At 35.0% G+C, this 26,316-nt stretch overlaps 1 long non-coding RNA gene across 6 annotated transcripts in view; it reads right to left on the minus strand.

Moving 5' to 3' along the window:
- Window positions 1-15,148: 15,148 nt before the first annotated feature.
- LOC112428728 (uncharacterized) overlaps window positions 15,149-26,316 on the minus strand; it is a 74,684-nt gene continuing 63,516 nt past the window's right edge. For 5 of the 6 annotated variants that reach the window (XR_011626255.1, XR_011626258.1, XR_011626254.1 and 2 more), the window contains 3 exons: window positions 23,275-23,419; window positions 22,640-22,707; window positions 22,192-22,499 (listed from right to left, as the gene is read on the minus strand). This is a non-coding gene — a long non-coding RNA (uncharacterized lncRNA). Of the gene's footprint in view, window positions 15,485-22,191; window positions 22,500-22,639; window positions 22,708-23,274; window positions 23,420-26,316 lie in introns of those variants that run through there. The other variant, XR_011626257.1, reaches the window with a different exon arrangement.

Genomic DNA, 26,316 nt, shown 5'->3' on the forward strand with positions numbered 1-26,316 from the left:
GTCCAAGACTGAGCTTATGATGAAATTGTGGATAACGAGACAAAAGTTTTCTAGAAAAAGTTCCCTGTTTTAAAATGGGACTGTGAGAAAAAATAATCCTCCTTCCCAGACACGTTATTTCTGCAGAGTAATGTTATGACTGTGAGGTGAACTAGTGAGTAAAATGCTAATAGATTAATATATGCTATATATATAATGTTAATATAATGAGGATGTCAGAGTAAAAATATGGAGAGAAACTATAACCTTGGTGATTTTTTTTTTTCTTTTTGAGATGGAGTCAGTCTCACTCTGTCGCCCAGGCTGGAGTGCAGTGGTGTGATCTCAGCTCACTGCAACTTTTACCTCCTGGGTTCAAGCGATTCTCCTGCCTCAGCTTCCCGGGTAGTTGGGATTACAAGTGCCCACCACCATGCCTGGCTAATTTTTGTATTTTTAATAGGGATGGTTTTGCCCTGTTGGCCTGGCTGGTCTCGAATCCCTGACCTCAGGTGATCTGCCCACCTTGACCTCCCAAAGTGCTAGAATTACAGATGTGAGCCACTGCTCCCGGCCCCTTGATGATTTTGAGCTACTTTGATTAACTATCCTGGGAAGCACTCAAGACTCTTTTTTTATTGTTTAAGGCCAATGAGCAGGAACTTTCTAATACTTATAGCTAAAACCTAATCTTTACAATATTGCTTATTAGATTATTGAAGTTTTCTTTTATGTCTAACTTACTAGTCAGTTTTTTCTCCCCAAAGAAACAGGTTCAAATATTTTTATTCCTTATCTTTTGAGATGGAAGTATAATTTTTCTCCTTTAACCCATTAATGTAATAAAGATCTTCAGTACGTCTCCTGACGCTGAAACTCGTTTGCCTTCCTAGAATAAACCAAGCTTAATTGTGAAGTAATATTCATTGCAATACTTAACTGGATGCAAACACTAATGAGTATTTTATTATTTGTGATATTTGCGTCTGTTTTCAGAAGTAGGACATCTATACTTTTGTTATTTTGTTTTTATTTTTTTGCTTCTGTCTTCAGTTTTGAGTATCTAGTTACGCTGACTTGATATAATAAATTGGGCAATTTTTCATGTTTCTTTATGCTCTAGAGCAGTTTCTTAAAATTGAAGTTTTCCTTGAAGATTTGGTAAAATTCTTCTATAAAATAATATGAGTAGATCTTTTGGTAGCTTTTCAATCTTTTGTATTGTTTCTGGTTTATTTACATTTTCCACTTCTTTGTGACTCAATTTTGGTGATTAACCTATTCTCGAGAATTAATTCACCCATATTTTCAAGTGTATTTCATAAATATGAACACAATGCCCTCATATAATATTTCAATATCCTTTGTATCTGTATATATGCAATCTTTATTTTTAATGTTGCACACTTGTACTTTCTCTAGCTTTAAAACATCAGCTGTTAATTAACACAGGAACACAAAACCAAACGCTGCACATTCTCACTTGTGAGCTAAGCATTGAGTACACATGGATACAAAGAAGGGAAAAATAGACACTGGGGCCTACTTGAAGGTGGAGGGTGGGAGGTGAGTGAGGATTGAAAAACTACCTATGAGGTGTTATACTAAATACCTGGATGACAAAAGTATGTGTACAACAAACACCCATGACATGAAATTTACCCATGTAACAAACCTGCACACGTACCCATGAACCTAAAATAAAAGTTGGAAAGAAAAAAACTCAGCTTTACTAGAATTTTGTGTATTTTTTCTCTAAAGAAACATTGATTTTATTGATTAAGTCCACTGGGATTCTCGTTTGTTTATATTGCCTTAGATGTCTGACTTTATCTCAGCTTCTTGAAACATTAACTTCAACTACCTTCCCAGATGTACTAGTCTCCTTATTGTCCTCCTATTCATCAGATACTCCTTTTTAGCCTCCGTGGTTTGCTCCTTCACCTCTTCCCAATTCTGAATGTTGCTGTTTTCCAGGGGTATGTTTGCTCTTTTCCTTATCCTCACAGACTTTCCAGGTAATCTCATCCAGAAATCAGTGAATAATGGTTGTGGATGTGGGATCTGGAAACAGCCTCATCCCAATTCTGCTACTTAATAGCTGTGTGACTATGGCAAACTAAAAATTGTCTGTGCTTCTGTTTTCTGAAGAAATAGTAACAGTGTCTTCTTGGAAGAACTATTGTGAGGATGAATTAATTCATGCAAAAACCCCTAGAACAATGCCTGGAACATAGTTCAGCATTCTATACATATTAGCTATTGATTACTACTATTCATTTCCATGCTTTAAATATTATTTACATGCCGATGAGTTTCCCCAGTGTCTCAGTGAATGGGACTACCATTTATTCAGTTGAAAGAGTCGCAGGGAAGGACTTTATCTTTTTTTGCCCACTGACGTCTCTCCAGCACCTCAGCAGTCTCTGGCACATTGTAGTTGCTCAACAAACGTTGAGCATGGAACAATCTATGAATACCATTTTGTCTACAATCCATGAACACAGTGCCACTATTTCTAAATAGTTTATAACTTCAGCTTTAATGATAGAGTCATATGTGTATGATCAAGAATGCTGGGGAAAAAAGATCACAGTGGAACTGAAAATACAGTATGCATTCCAATTAGAAAGGCAAAAAGAATGGAATCGATAATTACTTGATCAAACCTATAATTATAAGTAAAAGAAAAAAGATAATGCATTTATGCACAATGAGTAACAAACATAAAGGAAGATGGAAGGAATAAGATTGAATGGCTCAGTTATTGCATTACATATGAACAAGTTGAATTCTTTCATTAAAAATATATAACAGTTTCAGGTTTTACATTTAAGTCTTTAATCCATCTTGAGTTGATTTTTGTATATGATGAAATGTAGAAGTCCAGTCTCAGTGTTATGCATATGACTAGCCAGTTATCCCAGCATCATTTACTAAATAGGGAGCCCTTTCTCCATGGCTTGTTATTGTTGACTTTTGTCAAAGATCAGATCGTTGTAGGTGTGTGGCTTTATTTATGGGTTCTCTAACCTGTTCCATAGATCTATGTATCTGTGTTTGTACCAGTACCATTCTGTTTTGGTTATTGTAGCCTTGTAGTATAGTTTGAAGTCAGGTAGTGTGATGTCTCTGACTTTGTTGTTTTTGCTTAGAGTTGTTTCGGCTCTTTGGGCTCTTTTTTGGTTCCATAAAAATCCTAGAAGAAAACCTAGGAAATATCATTTTTGACACAGACCCTGGCAAAGATTTCATGACAAAGACTCCAAAAGCAATTGAAACAAAAATAGAAGTAATTAAACAAAAAAAATTAGAAAAAATTAAACAAAAAATGATTAAACTAAAGAGTTTCTGCACAGCAAAAGAAACTATCAACAGAGTCAAGAGAGAACCTACAAAATGGGAGCGAATATTTGCAAACCTATGTGTCTGGTGAAGGTCTCATATCCAGAATCTATAAGGAACTTAAATAAATCAACAAGCAAATAACAAACAACCCCATTAAAAAATGGGCAAAGGGCATGAACAGACACTTCTCAAAAGAGAAGACATACATGCAGCCAAGAAGCATATGAAAAAATGCTCCACATCACTAATCATTAGAAAAATGCAAATCAAAACCCCAATGAGATACCATCTCACACCAGTCATAATGGCTATTCCTAAAAAGTAAAAACAAACAAACAAAAAAACACATGCTGGCAAGGTTTCAGAGAAAAGGGAATCCTTATACACTACTGGTAGGAACGTAAATTAGTTCAGCCACTGTTGAAAGCAGTTGGAAGATTTCTCAAAGATCTTAAAACAGGTCTACCATTTGACCCAGCAATCCCATTACTGAGTATATACCCTAAAGAATATAAATTGTTCTACCATAAAGACCCATGCACATGTATGTTCACTGCAGCACTATTCACAATAACAAAGACATGGAATCAACTTAGATGCCTATCAGTGGTGGACTGGATAAAGAAAATGTGGTACATATACACCATGGAATACTATGCAGCCATAAAAAAGAATAAAATGATAGCCTTTGCAGCAACATGGATGCAGCTCGAGGCCATTATCCTAAGTGAATTGACACAGGAATAAAAAACCCAAATACTGCATGGTCTCACTTATAAGTGGGAGCTAAACATTGAGTACACATGGACACAAAGAAGGGAATAGACACTAGGACCTACTTGAGGATGGAAAATGAGAAGAGGATGACTGAAAAACTACCTATTAGGTGCTATGCTCACTACGTGGGTGATGAAATAATTTGTATACCAAACTCCAGTGACATACAACATACTTAGGCAACAAACCTGTACATGTACTCCCTGAGCCTAAATTAAAAGTTCAAAGGAAAAAAAATATACAGATTGTGATTTTTAAAAATATGCCTATATGTTGTTTTTAAGAAACACATTTAATACAAAGTTGTAAAGAAAACTGGACAACAAAGGAGTGGAAAAGAGACACCAGGGGAAATAGAAACAAATTTCTGTTGAAATCATGTCAAAGGGGAATATGAAGTAATGATATGGGGTACAATTTGTGAATTACAGTCTTAACCCTTTCCCTTCAAAAAAAAGCAGGTAAACAATACCACACCAAATAGTACAGCACAACCGTCCTCAACATTTTTGGCACAGGGACTGGTTTTGTGGTTCTTCTGGTTACATGATAGGATTACACTTGGGTAAGACCATCTAATGCTGGCCAATAAGGATTAGTTGAAATGCGTTCATTCACTGGCACTATTAGAGATAATTAATAAGACATAAATTTTGAAATAATAGTTGAATCAAAGAAAAATTAAAAGAGAAGTCATAAACTATCTTAACATGGTAAAACACATGGGATGTGGTTATAGCCTCCAAGGAAAAGAGATTGCCTTAAACATTTGAATTATTAAACTACAAAGATTAATGCAAGAAACTAAGAATACAAAAAATAAAAAGATAAAAAGTCAAAAGAGAATTAAAAATGAATATTAATAAAGGTATAATCTGATACTGTTAAAGAAGAAAAATAAGATAAGCAGAATTTAAGAAGTCTCCTTGCGAAGACTGTTGTGAGCTGGATCAAGGGGAAAAGAGAGAAAGGAGAGCCAAGATAAGGAATTTTTGTATAAGGTAAGTGTTCATAGCAGATTATTGACAATAGCCAAAGAGTGGGAGCAACCCAAATGAATTGATCAAAAAACTGTGGTACAAATGGAATATTATTCAATATTTTTGAAACGGAAGGAAATTCCGACACATGCTATACAACATGGATGAAACTCGGGGCCATTGTGCTAAGTGAAATAAGTCATTCACAAAAAGAAATACTGTACTATTCCACTTATGTAAGGTATCTACAGTAGTCAGAGTCATAGAGACAGAAAGTAGAATCGTGGTTGACAAAGGCTGGGTGGAGGAGGGAATGCGGAGTTATTGTACAGCGGGTACAAAGTTTCAGTTTTGCAAAATGAAAAGGTTTCTGGAGATGGATGGTAGTTATGGGTGCAGAGCAATGTAGAATATACTTAATACCACTGAACTGCACACTTAAAAATGGTTAAAATGGTAAATGTTATGTGTATTTTATTGCCATTGAAAACATTAACTTATAAACTTTATAATTAATAACAATAATTGTAAAAGATAAAATAACCTAGAAACAGTGAAATTTAAGAGAATACTATATTCAACTTGGTAACAAATTTAAAACCTGGAGGAAATAGAGATTGAAAAAGTAATTAAAGTATTTACCATTGTAAAAGGCCACACAACTGTTTGAGTTTACAGCTGAATTTTACCATCCCTTTACCTGAACAAATTGCTCCGTAATTTCTAAACTGTCCCAGATCACAGACCAATGGTTCTCAATGTTGGTGGCAGGTTGGAATTAACCTGTAGAAGTTAAAGAATACTGATGCCTGGATCTCACCTCCAGAGATTTCTGTAAAGGAATTAGTGGTATGGCCTGGGAATGAGGATATTTTCTAAAAATTCTCTAGGTGATACTGATATACAGCTAACATTAAGAATCATAGTTATAGCTGGGTGCAGTGGCTCACACCTGTAATCCCAGAACTTTGGGAGGCCAAAGCAGGTGGATCATTTGAGGCCAGGAGTTCAAGACCAGCCTGGCCAATATGGTGAAACCTCATCTCTGCTAAAAAAAAAAATAAAAAAAATTAGCCAGACTTGGTGGCACACGCGGGTAATCCCAGCTACTGGGGAGGCTGAGGTGGGAGGATTGCTTGAAGCCGGGAGGCAGAGGTCGCAGTGAACCAAGATTGTGCCACTGCACTCTAGCTGGGGTGACAGAGCAAGACTTTGTCTCAAAAAAAAAAAAATAAATAAATAAATAAAAAAAGAAAAGAAAAGAAAAAAAAATCACAGTTATAAGCAAACAAATGTGGAAAAACTCCAAAATCATTTATCCAAACTTGAATTCTTTCAATACCAATACCAATACCAAAACCTGACTTTAAAAAAACAGAGTGAAAAAAATAAAACTATAGACCACTCCTACTTCTGACTGTGATTGCATAAATTTAGATTAAATATTTTCAAGTAGAATTTTACAATTCATCAAAAGAATAATGCAATATGACAAAGCAAGGTTTACTACAGGATGCAAGAGTCATTCAATATTAGGAAATATATCTGCACAATTCGTTACATCAATAACTTAAAAAAGGAAGCTCCTATGACTGTAGTGTAGCACACTAAAAAGATGTGACTTTTGGCAAAATTCATTAGATTCCTCCATTCCCCCAGTAAATTTCTCAGTTAAATAGAAATAGAAGCAAACTATTTCAATGTAATACTGTTTACACAAAACCAATACCAAATGCTTTCTAGATGGTAAAAGTTAAAATAACTCTAGTTATAAACAAGAATTAGACAAGGATGCCCAGTGGAAATAATGGGCACTGGGGACTCCAAAAGAGGGGAGAGTGGAGTGGAGTGAGGGTTCAAAAACTACCTATTGAGTGCAGGAGTTTTAAATTTCCTCCAGGTTTTTAATTTGTTACCAAGTTGAATATAGTATTCTCTTTACATTTTGCTGTTTCTAGGTTATGTATTTTAAAATTATTATTAATTATAAAATTAATAAATTATTATTTTCAGTTGCAATAACATACCCATAACATTTACCAATTGCCTATTGGGCAAAGGATTCATGCACTAGAAACCCAAAGCTCACCATTATGCTACACCTCTGTGTACTAAACTTGCATATGTATACCCTAAATATAAAATTATTTACATACATATATATGTTTTAGCCATTGAAATAATAACAGAAAATGAAACAACTGATATTAATATTGGAAAAGAAAATATACAATTATTTACGCTGATAGAATTTTAACTAGAAAATATATGACATGCAAAAACTACTAGAAAAGTGAGCAAAGGGTATACATTGATAATTCACAGTACAACTTTAAATGGCTCAAAAAATAAGAAAAATTGCTCAAATTAACTAGTAGTCAAGGAAATGAAAATCAAATTAATAACAATAAAATAACACTACAAGTTAACAGACTGGTAAAAGTAAATAAAAAAGACTTATAGCTGTTGCTGGTAGAAACCTGGGGAAAGGTACTCATACATTGCTGGTGGCAAGGTAAACTGTTCATATTTTTTGGAAAGCAGTCTGACAACATCTATTAAAATAATGTATAGATTTTGACCCAGAAATTCACTCCTGGGAAAATTCTCTCTAAAAACAAAAGCCACAGTACATAAGACTCGACACACAGAGATATTTATTACATATAGCATTGCTAGTAGTAGCAAAAATGAAAAAGAAATGTAATGTCCATGAAGAGAATGAATTAGATGCATACCAGTTGATTTGGAAAACAATCCACAAGGCATTTTTAGGTGAGAAAAGAAAAATAGAAAATATATAATATAATTCATTATTGTAAAATAAAGAATAACTCCCTCCAAACAAGAAAAAATCCTGTGTGTTTTGTGTGTGTAAATAGAATTATGCATATGTATAGACCTATATATATGTATAAGATTAAGCAAATATATGAACTAAAGTGTTGTTACAATAAATTAAGTACATATAGGACTAAGTATATGTATATGTTCGTATTAAGAATAAGGGATGTGTGTGTCTGTGTGATTAAGGACATCTATATGTATACATATCAAATACACACATATTTCTGTATATGGAGGACTAGGTATATGTATGCCTACATATATAAAAATAGAAAGATGTTGATTTATATAGGAGTAATAATATATGATTAGATTATGGGTATGATTGGATATGCGAGCAAATGGATTTGAGATTGGGACTGCATCTAAAGTTGAGGAAGAGCTGAGGTTAGCGTTGCCACTGTGGTTTTAGATGGGGATGGAGTGAAGGATGTACACCTTTATGAGACTGGGGACCTAGACTTGGACATTATTAAAAGCATGCATCTGGATCCAAATCTGGATCTGAATTAAACAATGGTCTACATAATTTTCTACAGAATTATATATAAGATTTTATGGCTGTGGTGCCATAGGATTATGAATATAGATTTTGTGACTGTGTAGGATAATTAATTGGATGTTTAAAATCTGTACCTAAATATTATTTTGCTTTCACTTCTAAGATTATGCTTAACTATACATGACTACATAAATTTATATGTGTGCAGGAATATATCTGTCTTTTGCACCATAAAATTGTGTAAATGTATCTCTCTATATTTTTAATGGCTAGTAGTTTGTAAATATATCTGTGCAGAATATCCTGTATGGGCTTGCGTAAATATACATCTATTTATACAAGAAAATAAAGACGCATATGCATAAGTCTGCTCCTATAGTGGATCATGGAAATATATCTGCAAATGGCTTACTTGCAAAATGGCATTTTGTTAAGATTATGTAAATATACCCCTACTTTTAGAGGGTGATTCAAATGTTTCTTTCCCCAATTCCATAAGATTATGTAATGAATTCTATAACAAATTATATAGATTTATCTGAATTTATAGAATATGAATACATGAATAGTCTCTCTATAGTAGCCTACAAATGCATGGGTGTCTGTTTAGTATCACAAAAATGTTGTTATATCAGTAATTATATCTGTTTAGAATACATATATATTTGTAAGATTATGTGTATCAGTTACTGTGACTTTATATGTTTAGGATATAAACACACGTTTAGGATATGATTTTATATGTATGACTTTGTATGTTTAGGATTATGTAATGACCTATTTTAGTATAGTATTATTTAAAGTGTTAGCTTCTATTCCTTTATGTGATCATGAAAATGCCTGTGTGTCTCTCTCTATTGATACAGAATTATGTAAATTGAACTCCAATATGTATCTAGGGTTATGAATAAATACATATATCTGACACTATGTAGGATTCTGTACTTGTGTCTGGATTTAAAACTTGTTTAGAATTATGTAAATGTATCTACATATCTAGTTGTGTAAATGTATATGTATTTGTAAATATATTTGTCTATGTCTATATCTGTTATCTCTAAAAATGTGCAAACATATTATTGATATCTGTATACAATTTTACAAGTATTATATAAATCAATGTCATTTTCAGTTTCTGTCTGATGATAAGAGATAGGTCTCTTTAGCAAATGTTTATGAAAATACATCTATATTTTTATCTGAGTAGCATATAAATACATCTTTCTAGAAGTATGTAAAAGCATTTAAATCTCTGTAAGATTATGCAAATGTATTTATTTGATTTTTTTTTTACTTTACATACATGGTTTACTTTACATACATATTTTACATGGTTTTTTAAGCTGGGCACACACACCAATATACACCAATGTGTGTATCTGTACAAATATATCTGTATCTGTATAGAAACATAAGTAAAACTTTATAATATTATTTAAATACTTTGATATTGTAAATATGTTATGAATACACAATTATACATGTGTAATATGCATGTTATAAAATTATAACATTATATAATATAACATATAATATATCATATAACATATAGTATATAATATATAACAATATATAATATATAACATGATATATAATATAATATATAATATTATATGCATAATATATAATAACATAATATAGTTACATAATATTTTAATGTTATATATTATATATTATATTATAGTTATATATTAATATAGTTATATAATATATTATAACAAATCATAACATATTGTAACATACACATCTGTAACATGCATGTTATACATATCTGTAACATGCATGTTATAAAATTATAACATATACACATTTATTTATAATATAATACATATAGTATAACACATCATATGATAACATACACATCTGTAACATGTATATGTTATAAAATGTAGTAGTTGCAAGAATACCTGTGAATCATGATGGGACATACAAAATTAGAATATTACTAGAACTACATGCTCCTTCCACGCACTAGATTGGTGCAAAAGTATTGTGGTTTTTGCCACCCAATACTATCTCTGTGCCAGGGCTAACCATTCTAAATGTTAAAAATAATTTCTTTTCTTTCTAAAGTAGTATTAACTCGTATATAAGATATATACATATATATTCCCAAGCAATATATTTTATATTTTTCTTGTTTTTGAGTTTCCTAATTTTGTAGCCTTTGATGCCTTTAGGGTTGTATTTTAAAATGTATTTTAAAATTTTGAAATTTATTCATGAGTGCTTTATGTACCTGTACTTCATTCATTTTTCACTGCTGTATAATATTCCATTATATGCATATAATGGAATATATTTGTATATGTATATATCGGTTACATGCAAACTACTACAAATATATATATGTGTAGACATATACTGTGTATACTGAACATATATATTCAGTATACAATGAATTTTTGTATATTGATCTTATGGGCCATTCTAATAAGCTCTTTTCTATCAATTCTAACAGTTTATCTGCAGATTTTGGGGAATTTTATAAGTAGACTATCAGGATTTCTAGATAATAGATTTTGTTTCTTCCTTCTAAGCCCTTACTTTTGCCTTTAGTTAACAACTATGTATGTATGTATGTATGTATATATGTATGTATGTATCTGGCCATGATGTTGGGTATGTGTGTGTGTAGAACTTTTATTATAGAACTAATAAATTATAGTTCTATATTATAATTTATTAGTTCTGTAAACAAAGTGGCTGTGTTAATTAAACAAAAAACATTGTGTACAAGTTTCTGTTAATTCATATCTTCACCAAGACTTGGAATTGTCAGAATTTTTAACGTTTACAACATCATTCTTGTGATTACTAGTGAAAATAAGCACCATTTCATTTTTTAAAAAACTGAGCACTTGTCGGTTTTTTTCCCGTGAAATTCTTGTTCAGGTCTTCCACCGACTTTCTTGTTGCCTTGCCATTTAAAGTGTTGACTGCAGAACAGCTGCGACTGCATTACCTGAGCTTGTGAGAAAGGTAGGAGGATCTCAGACTGTCTCTCAGAGTCAGCTTCTTCAGTTTAACAAAATTCCCAGGTGATTTGCACATTTATCAAAATTTGAGAAGCACCATTCTATTGGGTTTGTTCGTCCTTTGTGTATTCATTTATAGGATTCTCTGTTCTGGTCATACATTCAAGTGTTATATGTGGCAAAGACAACTATCTCTTTTGCGACTTGTTTTTTGATAAATAGAATTTTTTAGTATGAATGTGGTTGAATTTATTACGTATTTTTCTGGTTAATGCATTAGTTTATTGTTTAGTTTTTCCCTATCTTAAGATCATAAAAATATTTGCCTCTATCTTCTCATAAAAGTGTTTTTTCTTTGTATTTTGACTTAAATCCAATGAAAATTGATATCTTCTTTGACATTTCATTCAAATTGATATTTCATTCAGTGCATGTGATAAAGTTAAAATCAGTTTCTTTTTTTCTACATAGATAATCAATTCTTTTATAAGCATTTCTTTAGTTATCTGCACTTCACATAGTTATCAAATTACCTTGCATGTGTGTGGCTTTGTTTCTGGTTTCAGTGTCATGTTTGATGGTCAGTTTTTCTGTCCCTGTGCCCATGTCACATGACCATAGCTTTATAGGGTCTTTTATCTGGTATTTCAACTTCCCCACTTTATTCTTATTTAGAATCTGTTCTTGTGACTGAATAGTTTTAAGAGTCAGTTTGGCAAATTCCTTGAAAGTTATTGATATTTATATTAAAATTACAATAAATCAGTAGATTAATTTGGGTAGAACTGACATCTTTATGATCTTGAAACTTTTTATCCATGAACATGGGATAGAAACATGGTCATTTTTTTTTTTTTTTTGGAGATGGAGTTTCCCTCCTGTTGTCCAGGCTGGAGTGCAATATCACGCTTTTGGCTCACCACAACCTCTGCCTCCCGAGTTCAAGCAATTCTCCTGCCTCAGCCTCCCGAGTAGCTGGAATTACAGACCATGCACCACCATGCCCGGATAAGTTTTTGTGTTTTTAGTAGAGACGGGGTTTCTCCATGTTGGTCAGGCTGATCTCGAACTCCTGACCTCAGGTGATCCGCCTGCCTCAGCCTCCCAAAGTGCTGAGATTACAGGCGTGAGCCACCATGCCTGGCCGAAACATGGTCATTTTTAATGTCAGTAGAATTGTATAAGCATTTTAATGCAAATCTTGCATATATCTTGTTAAATTTATTTTTAGGAGATACGTATGTATATATTGCTATTACAAGTTATATTTTAAAATCACATTTTTAAATTGTGGTCTATAGAATATGCAATTAGTTTTTGTATATTGACCTTAAAAACCATCTTGATAAGCTCTCTTGTATCAATTATACCAATGTATCTACTGATGCGGGGGAATTTTATATGTAGATTGTCAGGATTTCTAGATAATAAATTTTGTTTCTTTCTTCCAAGTCCTTATTCGTGCATTTATTTTAAAACTATATATGTATGTATGTATCTGTTTGTTTGGTCATGATGTTGGGTATGTATGTATGTTGATATATGTTGTTTTAACTAAGACATACAAAAAAAACTTTGAATAGAAGTGGTGACAATGGATATTCTTATCTTGATCCTATTTTAAGGGGATAACTAACATTTTAGCATTATGCTGTTTTGATATAGTTTCTGTTTTTGTTTTTTATAGACATCTTTAATGTGTGTAAAGAGTATCCTCTGTATTCTTAATGTGCTAAACATTTTTTCATCATGCTTGGATATTGGTTTTAGCAAATGTTTTTTGGTGTCTGTTGGTTCATATTTTCCCTTATTTAATCTCTGTCTCTGATTAATTACATTAAAAGTTTTTTTTTTTTTTTTTTTTTTTTTTTTTTTTTTTTTTTTGAGACGGAGTCTCGCTGTGTCGCCCAGGCTGGGGTGCAGTGGCGCGATCTCGGCTCACTGCAAGCTCCGCCTCCTGGGTTCACGCCATTCCGAGTAGCTGGGACTACAGGCGCCCGCCACCATGCCCGGCTAGGTTTTTTTTGTATTTTTAGTAGAGACAGGGTTTCACCATGTTAGCCAGGGATGGTCTGGATCTCCTGACCTCGTGATCCACCCGCCTCGGCCTCCCAAAGTGCTGGGATTACAGGCTTGAGCCACCGCGCCCGGCCTACATTAAAAGTTTTATCACGGAAATTTCCAAATGTATGTGAAAATATCATAGTACGATGAAGACCCTACGTAGCTATCATCTAGTGACAGCCAGTATTAATATTTTGTTAATCTTGTTTCAATTATTCCCTCTCCCCAGCATTCTCACTATCTACTATTTGAGTACGTTAAGGTGAAGGTCATGTCATTTCACCTATAAATATTTCAGAATGCACCTGAACAACATTTTTATTTTGTTTTGTTGCTTTTTTTTATTCCATAAAAATATTCCTTTCACTTCTATATGTCACTGACTTGTAGAAACTGGGTTAGGGATTTGGCTGATTATTTCTTTGTATTATCACTTAGCTTGTTTTTCTCTCATATTTCTTGTAAATTGATAGTAAAATGTAAAGTTCTAGGTTCAATTTGATTAAGAATACTTCCCAGGTAAGGCTGTGTACCTCCTGTCACACCCTGTTGTCCCGCTTTAAGTAAACTAAGATTGATAAGTGGGTTTAGATGGTGTCATCCTCTTCCTTCCATTAAAACCTTCCCATCAATCTTTCACCTACTTAATGGTTTTAGTGTCTACTGATGATCATTGCTGAGCTCCATTATTTCATTAGGAGTTGCACAATGGTGATTTTCTAATTGTGCCATTCCTTCAGCATTTGCATGTATAGATTTTTCTGATGTGAAACCACTTGAATTACTACAATAACCCCAACTGTCTGACTGTATTTTATTTTCTTATATGTTGCTGAATTTAGTTTGCTTGTATTTTGTTTAGTATGTTTGCATTTATATTTATGTGTGAAATCAACCTACAATATTTCTTTCTAATGCTATCCTTTTTTTTTCAAGGAGTCCATTTTACACTGACCTCATAGAATGAATGAGGAATACTCCCTCTTTGTCAATTCTCTAGAATAGTTTGTGTAAATTTGGGATGATTTTTCCTTAAAAGGTTGAGACTTACTTGGAAAACATTTGAACCTGGTATTCTCTTTGTGGAAAGTTAACTATGAATTCAACTTCTGTAGTGCATTAGGAACTATCAGCCTTTTATTTCTTCTTAGTTACAGTTTTTTAAGTGATTTTTTTTTTTGGAATCTGCATATATTATTCTAGATTCGAATTTGCTGGCATAAATTTAATCTTTCTTACCTTTTGAATATATCTTTTTTACTCCCAATACTGTTTACTTGGGTTGTCTCTCTGTTTTCTTGGTGATTATCACCAGAGTTATGTCAAATTTATTAGATTTCTCAAAGAACAATCTTTTGACTTTACTGATCCTTGTAATGTAATTTAATTTAGTTTCCATTTATTCCGTTGATTTTTCTAATTTAACAAGTTTATGCTTTGCTAATTGTTATCCCTTTTTCTTTTCAGAAATTAGCATTTTAAGTCATAAATTGGCCTCAAAACACAACTGTTTCTCTGCTCCACGTGCTTAAAATGTAGTATTTTGTCATTCAGTTCTGGGCATTTTTGTTTCCATTTTTATTTCTTCTTTGACCCAAGAATACTTAGGAAGTGTATTTTAAATTTCCAAATATATGAATTTTTTTTTCTTTATTTGGTATTGACTTCTGACATAGTTTGACTGTCTGTCTCCTCCAAATCTTACATTGAAATTTAATCTCCAGTGTGAGAGGTGGGGCTGACTGGGAGGTCTTAGGGTTATGGGGCCAGATCCCTCACGAACTACTTGGTGCCCTCTCCTCCTAATGGGTGAGTTCTTGCTCTATCATTTCACGTGAGAGCTTGTTGTTTTTGTTGTTTAACACAGCCTGGCATCTCTCCTCTCTTGTCTCTTGTCTCTCTCTTTCTTGTCATATGATAAGTTGGCTGTCCTTTACCTTCTGCCATACGTGCAAGCAGCCTGAGGTCCTTATCAGAAGCAGATGCTGGCACCATGCTTCTTGTACAGCCTGCAGAACGATAAGTCAAATAAGCCCCTTTTCTTTACATATTACCCAGCTTCAGACATTTCTTTGTTGCAATGCAAATGGACTAACACAACTTCTAAAATGTATTGTATCAGAGCACATGATCTGTATGATACCAGTTCTTTGTGTTTTTTTGAAACATGCTTTATAGCCAAACATGTGATCAATTTGTGTAAATGTTCTTATTGCTTGACAAAAATGTATATTTTATTTCTTCTGTATCTTCTATAAATTAATTTTTCTACCAATTCTATCAGTAATTGAGAAAAGTGTGCTTAAACATCTCACTAAAATGAAGGGTTTGTCAAATTCTCCCAGTAGTTTTATCAATCTTTGATTTCTATTTTTGAGGCTACATTATGAAGTGCATACGTAGTAAGAACTGTTATACCTTTTTGAAATTAAAAGTTTTATCACCCTGTAGGAAATCACTCCATTCCCAATAACACTTTTTGTCTTAAAGTCTATTTAGTGTGATTAACATCTCTATTAACATGCAGTTACCACAATTTTATTTTCGTTTATTATTTTCTGATATATCATTTTTTATTTTTTTACTTTGTTTCTCTTTTTTGAGATGGAGTCTCGCTCTGTTGCCCAGGCTGGAATGCAGTGGTGTGATCTCGGCTCCATGCAACCTCCACCTCCCGGGTTCAGAGTTCAAGCGATTCTCCTGCCTTGGCCTCTGGAGTAGGTGGAATTATAGGAGTGCACCACCACACCCAGGTAATTTTTGCACTTTTAGTAGAGATGGGGTTTCACCATGTTCGCCAGGCTAGTCTCAAACTCCTGACCTCAAGTGATTTGCCCGCCTTGGCCTCCCAAAGTGCTGATATTACAGGCGTGAGAAGCTGTGCCTGGCCCCTATCCTTTTACTTTCACCTTTCCTGTGTCTTTATCTTCTGGGTGTGCTATTTGTAAACAGCTTATAGCAAAATTTTATTTTATTAATTCCTATATTAATAAACCTGTCCTAAGTTATTATACAATAATAAGCAAACCTAGCAATCTCTTTTTCAAAATCTCCAGAGTTTCTTTCTTTCTCAAATTACATATCTGTCATGATTTGATTGGGAATATTTCATGTTTCCTTTATTCACTTTAATTAAGACTGATGTAGCAGCTTCTACCTCGGACATCGTGGTCTCATAGAAAAGGTAAAGGAGAGCTTGGCAAAAGGGATAACGGATGTTAAAATTTCCCTTCAGAAATAGTACATATCACTTTTGCTTATATTTCACATACCAAACGAAGTCAGATGGCTAAGTCTGACCTTAATAGGGCTGAATATATAATTTTCTTACAGGGCGTCTATGCAAAGATTTTCAATAAAATACAATGTAGCAGACTTATCTGCCTTCTCTTTCTCATAAAAAATCCACACATCACCTTTCTCCCAAGAGAAACAACTACAAACTCCCATGCAATCACTGTATTAGGCTCAAAGTTTAGGATCTCGTGTATTTTTTTTTTCTCTTGTGCTTTCTCTAGATCAAGAGTTCTGTGAAGTAAAAGGACACATTATACATCTAAAATTCAGCAGACAATAATGGGACAAAAACTTAATAACCCCCATAAACCCCCACATTCAGAAAGAATGAGGCTCACAGCAATTTGTCTTCCATCGCAATTCTGAAATCATATTCTAAGGACCCTTATTCTAGGGGTGAGAATTTTTCCTTTGGGCTCAGGTTCTGCTCCAGGTCCATTGTCTTCCAACCTCTGAGCACTGTCCTCTGGGAGGTTCTGGCTTTTCCGTTATTCTTCTTGACCTTGTCTGAGAAAAAGCACTGGCGAATATGCCCTCTGTGGAAGCTGAGCATCTTTCTCTGCCTGCTTCTTGCACACGGAGGGTTGGAAGCAATGATTGTTTTAAGTTTTGATTACTCAGAGTCTTTTAGTCAAGGCTAGTGGTCCCATGACAATAGCATTCGCTGAAAACTTAGCTGGTTTTTATCTATTTGATCTCTGTTGGCTCCATATGCCAGTAGCTGCACCCCTAATTATTTTTGAGACATAAATATCTTAAGCCCATTCGACTTTTGTGGAAGAATCACACCTTTATTCTCATTTAGTTAAGCCACTATGTCTAACCTAAATGATTTATTGAGTGCTACCTTATTCAAAGATTTTAACTTCAAAGGTATCAGGGCTAAGATATTGTGATCTTGTTCCAAGGCCTATTTTTTTAACTTTTCTTTTGAAAAATTTCAAATGTACACAAAAGTAGTAAGAATGGTGTAATTCTCATATATTTTCCTTTTCACCAATTATTAATATTGTTCCACATTTATATTCTCTCCCTCTTTTTAGATTTTTCTCTTTCTTTCTGACTTTCTTTACACACACACACACACACACTGATTGTTGCTGAACCATTTGACAGTAAGTTATAGTGATTATATTAAATCCTAAATATTTCAGCATGTGATAAGGACATGCTTTTATATAACCACATTATAATAATCAAATTCAAATAATCTAACATTGATACAACGTTTTTATCTAACGTATAGGCCATATTAAAATTTATTCAATTATCCCAAAAGTGCTATTTATTTTCTAACTCAGGACCCCAGATTGCATTTAGTTGCCATGTATTTTCAGTGTCTTTCTTTGTCTTTCATGACACTGATATTTTTGAGGAGTATCAGTCAGTCGGTGTATTGAACATTGATTAATTTGGGGTTGTCTGATTGCTTAGCCATGAGCATGTTCGGTGTATGCGTTTTTAAAGGAGTACTATGTAAAGGATGTTGGGTCCCTTCGGTGACTTGCCTCAGAGCTCTAAGTGTTCATTGCTACAGGAAAAGGCTAAATATTAATTGTCCTTTCTTGTTCAAAGGATTGCTGAGGAGTAACAGTGGCATCTTTCAATTTGCCATCCTGAAATTTCTGGATTCTGGTTCCTTTAATCTCTGTAAATGGGTAATTCTTTAATAAGTTCATCTCTTTATTCCAATACTTTGTCAAATATGGCCAGTAACAACCAATACTTGCTAATAACTTTCTCCTTCCCAATTACTTTACTTAAAGTCATCAGTTCATTTGTTATATTATCTATTTTCCAAGTTGCCAGGGAAAAGTTTTGTTGGCGATTGCACCATTGCATATTGGGAATTACCATCTTTTCAGCTGCAACATGTCATTCTCCATTGTCTGGCCCTAAAGCCAGTGCCGTATATCTATGTACTGTTGTAATCCAAGCATCTTATTCTGAGTACCATTATCTGTATCAGTCATCTCAGGCTAAGATATGCTGTCATGTGAAAATTGACAAATGAATGTGCTACCGATGGATTTTCAAGTTAGCACAGCCTGAAGACTATAGAAAAATAAAAGGAGACTATGATAGACTCTACGAAAAACTTCAGTGTCTAAATCTTTCTATTAAACAATTAATAGTATTTGTTTAACAGTTTCTAATTGTTTAATAGGAACTATTAAAATCTAGTAAAAATCTATCCTATGAGAAATATTAGGATGTATCCACAAAGATACATACACAAAATGTTTATTTTAGCATTGTTTTCAGTAGTAAAAAAATGAAAATCACTTAATGACTATTCATAAGGGAATGTCAAATTACAATGCAGTCATACTATGAAACAATTTTGCAACCATTAAATAAAATGAGATATCTCTGTATGTTCTGCTATAGCAACATCTCTAAAACTAGTGCTCAATAGAAATATATAAATGAATGGAGGCATATAAAATCTGTAATATAATTCCATTTGTATAAAACAAGAACAAATTACAGTTTGTTTTTGTATATGCACATATAGAATGCGAATGTATAAAACTGAATCTGAGAGAATATATACCCAACTGTTAAAAAAGTTTACAGTGGGTGTTATAAGATGATAAAAGGGGACTTTAGCATTTTATTCTAGATAGCGCTCTATTGTTTAAAATTTTATAAAAATGTATTGTTTTTTTCTCATGTAAATTAATACATTAGATAAATAACATAATTTGTAAGTAAAGGGCATAATGAAAATTCAATGGCAACCAGAAGCCTGAGGTGAGAAAGAAGGTAATAAGAAGACTGTTCATGACCATTGTTGTCAAATATTGAGGTACTCTCAAAACAAGAAAGTCCTACATTTATTTTGTATACCCCCAAAGAGCAGGGAGATGGCTAAAGTAAAAATAAAAATCAATTCATTTCTTAGAGCCAACTACAGATGCAGTGGGATATCTGTGAGATACAATTAATTTCCTGGCCATGGGGATTTTGAGGAATAAATCCAAGCCAAAATAAAAGTTCAAACTAAAAGACATTTAATCTAGATGGCTTTTTTTAAAAAACTTATTTTAAGTTCAGGGGTACATGTGCAGGTTTGTTACATAGGTAAACTTGTGTCATGGGGTTTGTTGTACAGATTATTTTATCACCCAAGTATTAAGCGTAGTACCTATTAGTTATTTTTCCTGATCCTCTCCCTCCCCCGACCCTCCACCCTCTGAAATGCTCCAGTGTGTGCTGTTCCCCTCTATGTGTCCGTGTATTTTCATCATTTAGCTCTCACTTGTAAGTGAGAACGTGGTATTTGGTTTTCTGTTCCTGTGTTAGTTTGCTCTAGTTCCATTCATGTCCCCACAAAGGACATGATCTTATTCTTTTATTCTTTTTTATGGCTTCATAACATTCCATGATACATATGTACCACATTTTCTTTACCCAGTCTAAAATTGATGGGCATTTAGGTTGCATCTAGATGTTTCTTAGACAGCCTAATTTCAATTTTTGATTGATTGTTGCTAGAAACCACCGTATGTATTGTGAAATGCATAGTTTTTGCAATTGAGCTTTGGCTCCTAAAGAGGTTCAAAGGAACGCTTGGCTCTTGACTGTCGATTCACTCCATTTCTTTTTTTTTTTTTTTAAATTATACCTTATGTTTTAGGGTACATGTGCACAACGTGCAGATTTGTTACATATGTATACATGTGCCATGTTTGTGTGCTGTGCCCATTAACTCGTCATTTACATTAGGTATGTCTCCTAATGCTATCCCTCCCCCATCCCCCCACCCCACAACAGGCCCCGGTGTGTTATGTTCTCCTTCCTGTGTCCAAGTGATCTCATTGTTCAATTCCCCCCTGTGAGTGAGAACATGCAGTGTTTAGTTTTCTGTTCTTGTGATAGTTTGCTGAGAATGAAGGTTTCCAGCTACATCCATGTCCCTACAAAGGACACAAACTCATCCTTTTTTATGGCTGCATAGTATTCCATGGTACCAAATTCCTTAAGAGCTCCTTCAACAGGAAAACATCAGCCACACTGAAATCCTCCAGCCTTCTACAAAAAGAGAGTGATCGCTCAGGTCCTCCCATTGAGTTTTACCTCAACTACTTACTTTTAGAGGTTCTCAGGAAAATAATGAGAAGCTCTGGATGTTGGTTGTTGGAATTTAAATTCCTTCCTTCCTTCCTTCCTTATTTTTAATTTTTCTTTTTTTTCTTTTTTTTTTTTTTTTGAGTTTCGCTTTGTTGGCCAGACTAGAATGCAATGGCGCCATCTCAGCTGACTGCAACCTCTGCCTCCCAGGTTCAAGCAATTCTCCTGCCTCAGCCTCCCAAGTAGCTGGAATTATAGGCATGCGCCACCATGCCCAGCTAATTTTGTATTTTTAGTAGAGATGGGGTTTCTCCATGTTCGTCAGGATAGTCTCAAACTCCCAACCTCAGGTGATCCGCCTGCCTTGGCCTCCCAAAGTGCTGGGATTATAGGCATGAGCCACCACATCTGGCCTATGCCCTCTTTCTTGAGGCAAGCATACATACTCTGTACCACATCCACTCATGGTTTATTGGCTAAAGCAAACCATATGGCTATGTTTAACTTCAAGGGGTGTGGGAAGCACAATTCTCTTGCACAAATGGAAGGGAAAAATCATCAGAAATATGGATGGGCACTAGTAATATCTATCACAGTAAGACACCCCCACCTCTTATTGGCAACATTATATGGGAATTCCTAAAACCCTGTGCCCTTTTCAAGCCTTGAACTAAATTGTATAATATCTAATACCATTCTATATCAGCAATAAACAAATGAAACACTGAAATTAAAATAATTTTAAGAGAGTTCAGGTTCACCCAGACATTGAGACAATAATTTTAGTGCAACTTCTTATTTCGAAGGTGAAGAGAATGCTAGTAGGGGAATGGGAGTGTGATAGAGGAAAGTACAGCTTTCCTCTGTATTGGGGAGGAAAGGCAGCTATCCTACTGCTATCCTCTAATGGGAGAGGAAAGTCAACTGTCCTAGTGAGTGTGATAGATTGAAAACAATTGTGAATTCTGAAGAGCAAGACTATTTCCCTAACCCTTGAATCTTGTCTGGCTTTGTGATTTGCTTTGATCAACAGAACATAGTCGAAGTGATATTGGGGCTAGTCCTCAAGAGGTCTTGCTCTTTATTTACTTGTCCTCTTAGAAATGTTCTGAGATGACCCTGGGAAGAAGCCCATACTAGGCCCCCAGAGGATGAGACCATGTGGAGCCGGAGATCCCCTAGAGAAACCTGCTGCCACTTGATCTCCCAAGTGATGTAACCAAATGAGTAATTCCAGATGAGATCAGTAGAAGAAGCACTCAGCTATACCCAATCAAAACTGCGGATCCACAGAACTATAAGCAAATAATATGTTTATTGTATTAAGTCACTCTAAGTTTAGATTGGTTTCCTAGGCAAGAATAGATAACTGAGATTGGGTGACTAGAGTTTATTACATAGGAAAACTCTATATGCAAAGTGGTTGAAAACACATGCCTTAGCATGATACTACCCAAGAATGCAGGAGCTGGGTGTTTATTCACCAAATCCTGAGAGCCGTTGGTGGAGATCTGCTCGGGGTGGAGGACGTTATTTTCCCAGCACAGCTGGCCTCCTAGAGTTGTGAGCAAAGGAGACTTCCAAAGTTCCAGAAAATGTTTGCAGGCACAGGATGTAGGTGCAGTAAGTCAAACAAAGCATGCTGAAATGCTTCAAGAGATATGGGAGAACACTGAGAACCACAGTTACTGCATATTTATTAAAGTACTTTTTACAAAACTGTGGTCACAGTATAGAAAAACCATGAGGAATAGTATTAATATCAAGAGTACCACTACCCACTCTTATACCTGAAGATGCAAGAGGAGGGGATGGTCACCAGAATCCAATGAGAGAAGGGCTGTATGGAGAGGGCTACCTGTCAGGAGATGAAAGCATGGGTCAAGAGAGGCAGCTGTCCCACAATGGACCTGTTAGGGAAATGATAACTGAAAATAGAACTGTCTTGGCCCTTAAAGATTCCATCCAATCCTCTGCATGAAGAGATGTAACCACTAGCATAGTCTAATAGCTCAAGGTCACATCTCTAGGATTATGACTCCAGTCCCCTTAGGTTCCTGCCTAGGAAAGCCTGCCAAAAGAATTTATTATTTGTTCCAGCCAGCACCTGAATATAGGGCCCCTGTCTCCTAGTCTCTGCAGGGATCAGGACCCAACTTTGATAAACACCAATTAACAGACTCAGATGGCCTAAGCACATGGACCAAGCCCTCTTCTTCTTCCCTTCAGTGCCTTTCCCCTAGCATACCCCAGGCTTTAAAAAGACACCTGCTTTTTGTTTTGGTGAAGTTCAGTTCACACTGGACTCTCTATTCTATTATGATAGTTATTACTGCATAAAATCTGTCCTGAATGCCTTTAACTAGTGTCTGGTTTTGTGCACCTTTGGCAGAAAAGACCAGGGAAATAAACATCTTGACAGTACTTTACTCCTTTCTTTTAATCTCCTGCTGATAATTCCTATTGGTTGAGTTCAGCTAGACGTGAGGATGCAGGAATCTTGCTGATGTGGTTCACACAGAGCAGCCGATTGGGTCATGGAGCAGGGTGGAGATGATGGAGAACGGGATCTGGAGGAGAAAATAGAAGATATCCAGCACATATTCTCTAGATAACACTCAGTGTGGCTCTGGACATTGCCTGTACCTATCCCAACCCTCAGACCCTTTCATCTGAAGGCTCATGTACACAACAAATATGTCTACATGGGTTGGATTTGGAGTTGATTATGGGGATTGATCAGTTAGGAAATTCTTCAGAGTTGGAAGACATGGGATGAGAGGGGAACTTAGCATCATTTTGGAGACAAAGAGAAACTGGATGAGAAGAAGGAGTGGTAACTGGCAATCTAAGACCCAGACTTCTACATTTGAATTGGAGCTCATCAAAGATCTGGAAACCTGTAAGGTGAAGACAGCTCCTAGGGAGCAGGCTGTGACCAATATGCTGTGTTTGAAGGCTAAAGTCTTGACTTCACAGATTGATTTAACAGTCAAACAGTCAAAGACTTCCCTGGCTTCTTGTAAGATCATGACCTGCTTCTGATTGTTTCCTCTTGCATTTTTCAAGGAGGCTGAAGCATTACTTGGCTATTTGGAGAATGGGCCATGTGCACACCAAAGCCAGTAATGCCGGGAGTCCATTCCTGGTTAGATAGAGCAAGGTCAGGACATAGCTAGAAGAGGTCAGGCCATGGGCTAGGAGAGTTGACTCAATTCTGGCTGCCATGAGAACGTACCATAGACTGTACGGCTTATAAACAACAGAAATTTATTTTTCACAGTTATGGAGGGTGGAAATCCGAGATCAAGGTGCTGGTATGATTGAGTTCTGGTGAGAGTCAGCTTCTGGGTTGCAGATGGCTGCCTCCTGGTTGTATCCTCATGTGGGAGGAGTGAGAGTGCTCTCTGGCGTCTATTTTATTGGGGCATTAATCCCATTTATGAACTAATGATCTCACAAGGATTCCCATCTCCTAATACCATCACATTGGGGATTAGGATGTCAACATATGAATTTGAGGGAGACACAGCTCTTGGTCATCTTGCAGAGTGAGGATTCTAGGGGCAAGGGTGGCAGAGTACTCACTGGAGGCTCTATTTTACAACCCCTTCCACATGGATTAGCTGAAACCCGCTCTCCATCCACTGAGTCTTTAATCCACAAGTATTTCTCCACACCTCTATCTGTTCGAAGTGTGAGGATGGCTACTCACATCCTTTCCTTCAGCTCTCTGCGCTCATCCCCTCAAGCCATCTCTCTCTTCTTATTTCCTCCTGTGCTTCCTTCTTCCTTTTCTTTTTAAAATTTCCTCTATACAACTTCTCCTTTCTTTGTTTAGAACATTTGTTTATTTTTAAAGATTTTATTTTTTACAGCAGTTTCAAGTTCACAGCAAAGTTGAGAAGGTAGTACAGAGAGTTCCCATAAAGTCCCTGCTCCCACATGCACACAGCCTCCCCCATGAATAAGATCGAGAATTTGATAGCATGATAGGATGACTAGAGTCAATAATAATTTAATTGTACATTTAAAAATAACTAAAAGAGTATAAATAGATTGTTGGTAGCACAAAGGATAAACTCTTGCAGTAAGGATAACCCATTTACCCTGATGTGATTACTACACATTGTATACCTATATAAAAATATACCATATACCCCATAAATATGTATATATCTACTATGTACTCACAAGAATTAAATATAAAAATAAAAGAAAAACAACCCTCCACCAAAGTGGTTCATTTATTGCAACTGATGAACCTACATTGACATCCTAACTACCCAAAGTCCGTAATTTACATTAGGGTTCACTCTTGATGCTGTGCTTTGTAAGGATTGGGATAAATGTATAATGACATACATCCACCATTGTAATATTATACAGAGTATTTTCACTACCCTAAAAATCCCTTCTGCTTCTCCTATTTATACCCCACCAATTAACCTCTGGCAACCACTCTTTTGCCTTTTCCGCAGTTTTGTCTTTTCTAGAATGTCACATGAGTGTAATCATACAATATGTTGTCTTTTCATATTGTCTCTTCTTAATAACATGCATTTAAGTTTCCTCCACATCTTTTCATGGTTTGATTGCTCATTTCTTTTTAGTGCTTAATAATATTCCATTGCCTGGATATACCACAGTTTATGTATCCATTCACCTATGGAAGGTTGAACATCTTTGTTGCTTCCAAGTTTTGACAATTTTAAATAAGACTGTCATAAACACTCATTTGCAGGTTTTTGAATGGATATAAATTTTCAACTCCTTTGGGTGAATGCCAAAGAGCTCAGTTATTGCTTGATCATATGGTAAGAGTATGTTTAGGTTTATAAGACTGTCAAGCTGTCTTTCAAAGTGGCTGTACCATTTCACATTCCCACTAGCAATAAATGAGCATTTCTGTTGCTTCACATCCTCATTAACATTTGGTGTTGTCGGTGTTCTAGATTTTGGCCATTCTAATAGGTACATAGTGGTATTCATTTTTTCCCTCTCTTTTCCTATGTTTATCTCCTTCCTTTTTTTTTTTTTTTTTTTTTTTTTGCTGTCTCTCTTTCTCCTCTTTCTTTCCATCATTTTCCCTTTATTATTAACTTCATGTCATCTCCATTGTCACTTAGCCACAGAAACATTTTATGATGGGATATACTTGACCAAGAAGAGGTGAGAACTGTCAGAATTTTTGAGTCAGAGAATACCTTAAAACGTAGCTAATGTAATCTCTTTTTCCTGATTGGTGTTCCCTGCACAACTGACCTAGGGCCTTGCCCATGCCATACTGATATTCAAACCTCAAGTTTATCTCTTATGTGGGAATTGAGATGCTTAGAAAACAAATGTCAGTGATGTACTAGAAAACAGAAGTCCTCACTGGTCTGTAGCATGTGAGTCAACATATTCATTTACTTCACATTTACTGAGACTTCAGTAATAAGGGCATGGACATCCATCCTCATGA

This window comes from Macaca nemestrina, chromosome 7 (assembly GCF_043159975.1).
Source record: "Macaca nemestrina isolate mMacNem1 chromosome 7, mMacNem.hap1, whole genome shotgun sequence".
In the NCBI taxonomy this organism is placed as follows: domain Eukaryota; kingdom Metazoa; phylum Chordata; class Mammalia; order Primates; family Cercopithecidae; genus Macaca; species Macaca nemestrina.